Raw genomic sequence first — 5244 nt, 5'->3', positions numbered from 1 at the left:
CGAGTGGCAGATGAGGGATCCTATTACTAGCCATGTGACAGGAAAGGATAGAGACCAACATCCCAACCTGCTGCAGCGCGGCACCGCTGCTCTTCACTTTTCGTTTGGCACCGACGGGTTTGGGCCACCGATGCTCCCTACGGGGCCGGCGCAGCGGCTCTGCGGAGCCCCCTGCACATGCAGGGCCGCCCCGCCAGCGGCCAGGCAGCGGCCCGGGACACCCCCCCCCCCCCCCCCACTCTCCCGCCCCACAGCAACCCACGTCTCGCTCTCGCTCTCGCTCTCCCCTCTGCCCTCCCGCACCCTGTCCCGCACCCTCGGAGGAGGGTGGGCCACCCAGCCCCTCGGCCTAGCCGTAGGCTCTGCCTAGCCGTGGGGTCTGCCTGCGGCCAGCCACTGTGCGGCTCTGCGTTCGCCCTGCACCAGACTGGGGTCCCGCGCAGGTGCAGCGCGACCGCATCTCCTGGGGCGCGGGGAAGAAGGCTACGAAACGGCCCTGTGCAGCTGCCGCCCGCGTACAGCCGCTGTGCGTGGGCGCGGTGGGGCCGCGAGTGCACGCCAAAGGGCTTCTCCCGAGCAGCGCCTTCCGCGGCTTCGCGGGTGGCCAGGCGCCAGCGCCGCACGCCGCGGTTTCGGGCGTCGTTCTAAAACTCAAAAGGCATCTCGCTGCATCCCGCTACAAACGGCTGCGCGGCGGAGCCCCGGCGGAGCGGCCCGGGCGCAGCCTGGCGGTGAGAAAGCAACTCTGGCGCGGCCGCGCTGCAGACACACGCAGCCCCCACGCTCTGCCCGCCGCACGGGCTGCGGGCACCACGGCACCCGCAGCGGTGCCAACAGCGCTTAATAATAATCATAGAATGGCGTAGGTTAGAATCGTCTTTAGAGATTATCTGCTCCAACCTCCCCCACCATGGGCAGGGACATCTCTCGACTAGACTCAGCTGCTCAGGGTCTCATCCAACCTGGCCTTGAAACCCCCGGGGAGGAGGCATCCACAACCTTCCTGGGCAATGTGTTCCAGAGTCCCAGCACCTTCGCACTGAAGAACTTCTTTCTAAAGCCCACTCTAAACCTACTCTCAGCTTCAAATCATTCCCCCTTACCCTATCGCTAGACACCCTCAGGAAAAGTCCCTATGCAGCCTTCAGGTATTGGAAGGCAGTTCTAAGGTCCTCCTGGAGTATTCTCTAGGATAAAGAACCCCAGCTTCCTCAGCTCGTCCTCAAAGCAGAGGTGTTCCAGCCCTTCCAGTAAGATCTTGCTGCTCTCTATGACTACCTGAAAGGAGGTTGGAGTAAGGCTGGTGTTGATCTCCTCTCCCAAGTGACCAGTGACACGATGAGAGGAAATGGGTTTGAGTTGTGCCAGGGGAGGTTTAGACTGGACATTAGGAAAAAAATTTCTTTACTGAAAGAGCGCTGAGGGGTTGGCATGGGTTGCCTGGGGAGGTGGTGGAGTCACCATCCCTGGAGGAGTTCAAGAAGCTGTAGATGTGGTGCTTCAGGATGCGGGTCAGTGGTCACGGTAGTTGGGTTATGGTTGGACTCAATGATCTGAAAACACTTTTCCAGCTGTCATGGTTTTATGATTATTACTTCTTTAGGCTGAATTCCTAGTGTAGAATTTTTAGGCTGGTGAAATACTGAAAAAAAAAAGAAAAAAGTATCAGTGTTCCATTAGCTTGGCTATGTTTTCAAAAGTTATTATTGAATGGTAAGTGCAGAAATACTGAGTTCCTTCTCACATACAATTGGAGAATTACCAAGACCAACCAGAAGAAACAGCCTGGGGGGTGGCGGGTGTTGTTTTTACCAGTGCTTTGTTTATGATGGGCTAAGTTAAATCACTCTGATTCCTAGCAATCTGCTGTGGTCTCAGATTAACATACACATTTTGAACAGGACTGGAGTTTTGATTCTTTCCATGTATTCCCTTCCCAGTCTGAGCTCTGTCATCAAGCACTGCCAGGATTCATTTACAAGTCATTCTGTGTGCATGCAGCACTTCCTTGTGGTACATGCTGCCTACATAGGGCATGGTACTAGGTGACTCATCCAGTCTCTTTTTAAACACTTCCAGTGACGGTGACTCCACTACCTCCCTGGGCAGCCCAAATCCAATAGCCAGTCTTTCTTTGTGTGGGCGTGTGAAGCATTGCTGCTTTGTAATGTAACGATCCACAAAGCCTCCAAGGATTGGGACCCCACTGTGTTGCCTTTTCACCCAATTTCAGGGCCACCTTATCTGACAGTCTGTTTTTGACACTGTATTCACAAAACCTACCTGACATATCTCCAAGAGGCCAGTTCAGTCTTCCAGTACTCCTAGGCAAAATCACCTTTGCTCATCCTTCTGTCCACCTTCTCCACCCTGCTGAAGTGTGTCCACACAGCCGTAATATGCCAGTTTGCTGCTAATCATCGTTCCCCAACTCTCTTTCAAAGTTTTTCTTTTTCTGTTGTTGGGTTTTGTTTTGTCTTTCACAAGATTTTTTCCCCCTTTCTGTTGTACAGGGTGGTTTGTATTTCAGCTGACTGTATTCAAGATCACTCAGTCGTGTTTTGTAATTTTCTGCTTGTGGTTTGTTGTCTGTGTTCATGAACAACAGCAGTGGTAGCAACAACAGCAGCTAATTAATGAATATTTTTTTTGCCTCATAATAAACGGTCTGAGGCATTTCTTTCAATTTGTTTCCTTCCTTTTATATTGCAAAATTTGTACTGTTTCACTACTTTATGTTTCCTGTACATTTGGTAGATAGTTTGTCCTTGCTTTCTGAAACTAGCAGGATTTTCTGATAGCTGATGTGTTAAAGACCTTAGGAAGATAGATCAAGTGGCCTGCCAAAGTTAGTCATCTTTTTAGTATTGAAGCGAATTGCACAATACAAATCTGACTTTACGAAAGTAAATGGTGAACAGTTGGGTTTTTGTGTGTGTGTGTGTGGATAAAAAGATTCTTTACAAGGCAGTAGCTGAGAAATGACTTTTTAATGAATTAAACACTGTAATACAGTTAGATATTAAGAAAGACTATGCATGTTGCAGTTGTTCAAGGACAGCATTGCAAGTTCTGCAAGACATTTCCAGTGCAGGTAACTAACTGCACAGCTGAGTAAAGATGGATTAAAAAAAAAAATAAATCCTTCCAAATGAACCTTGAAGGGATAGTTTCAGTTTCCCTCCCTTTCCTCCAATTGCTAAACCAAAAGTGCCACTCTGAGTCTGTGTTCGGCAACCTGCTAAATTATACAAATGCAATGTTTAATGTTTAAATATCTTCATTATTTCTTCCTCCCTATTAAATAATCCCAACGATCTGCAAATTCAGCCCAACTTCAGTCCGTCTGACTGTGAATCCACTCTTGCATGTCTGAATCAGCCTTGCGTGGCCGCAGAGAAGGCAAATGTCTCTAGCATCTCAGGCAAGGATTTTTTTCATTTTACCAGCTTTCAGGTTAAAAAAAAATGCAGAGAAATCAGGAACTCTCTCAGTTTCATCAGACCTTTGGTTCTTCTGACAGAGCTGTGGCCGGTAGAAGAAACTAACGCCTGTGACTTTGAGATGGCTTTTTTTCAGAAACATTTTCCTTTGCTTATGCCAGGCAGCACCCTGAGCCTACCACGATACAATCCTGGCAAGCTGGTTAACATTTTGTGTACAATTCAACATTCATTACAAAGAAAGCAGAAATCAAATTATATTGTCCTGTATGAAACCAGTACTTGTGTTTGGAAGGTCCATCTTTGTGGTCACGGATGATGTAGTCCTCTGCTGTGCTTTTTCTGTATTTCATTAAAAACTCCTCTCAAATGTCATTGTTTCTTGTTCAGATATGACTGGAACCTCAGAAACAAGTTTCTGTTTGCCTTTGTGTCTTCGGAAGAAAAGACAAGCACAAGGTTTTGTTTGGTTTTGGTGGGTTTTTTTGGTTGTTTTTTTTACAACAAGCCAAACAACAAACCCTACAACAGACCAAAAGGCTCTTCAGGGTAACTTAGTTGCCATAATGTCATTGGGTAGATCAGGTTGAGAAGAAGAATGGGTTAGACAGAGTAGTAATGTTGTACCTACTTTTACATTACCAGTTCTGTGTAATTCCAGTGCATACTTCCCCAAGGAACAGTATCCCTCCTGTCATACACTACTGTACATTCAAAATACATAAATTGCCGAATCTAGTGACTGCAATGTGTGTACCATTCCTCTTTGAACAATATTTGATGGGATTAGAGGATACTGAAGGTTTGCTGGTATCCCTCTGCAGCAGTTAGTTCTGTTCTGATGGTCTAAACTCCAGGAGCAAGAGAATAAACGGGGCAAATATCACCAGTTTGAAAACACTGATAGCGAAGGGTCTAGAGAGAAGGTTGGGAGTTTTGGTTCTAACAGGATAGCAGAGAAACATCTGAGTGAGCAGGGTACTCAAGAATCAGTGGCAAATTCTGGACCTTATGTTGGTGGGTTTTTTTGCTAAGATACATAGAATACATAGAATAAACCAGGTTGGAAGAGACCTTCAAGATCATCGCGTCCAACCCATCAACCAATCCAACACCGCCCAAGCAACTAACCCACGGCACCAAGCACCCTGTCAAGTCTTCTCCTAAAAACCTCCAGTGATGGCGACCCCACCACCTCCCCAGGCAGCCCATTCCAATGTGCAATCACTCTTTCTGTATAGAACTTTTTTCTAACATCCAGCCTGAACCTCCCCTGGCGCAGCCTGAGACTGTGTCCTCTTGTTCTGGTACTGCTTGCCTGGGAGAAGAGACCAACATCCGTCTGTCTACAACCTCCCTTCAGGTAGTTGTAGAGAGTAATAAGGTCACCCCTGAGTCTCCTCTTCTCCAGGCTAAGCAACCCCAGCTCCCTCAGCCTCTCCTCGTAGGGCTTATGTTCCAAACCCCTCACCAACTTTGTTGCTCTTCTCTGGACTCGTTCCAGCAAGTCAACATCCTTCCTAAACTGAGGGGCCCAGAACTGGACACAGTACTCGAGGTGCGGCCTAACCAGTGCAGTGTACAGGGGCAGAATGACCTCCCTGCTCCTGCTGGCCACACTGTTCCTGATGCAGGCCAGGATGCCATTGGCCCTCTTAGCTGCCTGGGCACACTGCAGGCTCATGTTCAGTCTACCGTCGACTAGCACCCCCAGGTCCCTCTCAGCCTGACTGCTCTCCAGCCACTCTGACCCCAGCCTGTAGCTCTGCATGGGGTTGCTGTGGCCAATGTGCAGAACCCG

Source organism: Dryobates pubescens, chromosome 25, assembly GCF_014839835.1.
Source record: "Dryobates pubescens isolate bDryPub1 chromosome 25, bDryPub1.pri, whole genome shotgun sequence".
In the NCBI taxonomy this organism is placed as follows: Eukaryota; Metazoa; Chordata; class Aves; order Piciformes; family Picidae; genus Dryobates; species Dryobates pubescens.
This window is presented reverse-complemented; position numbering follows the sequence as displayed.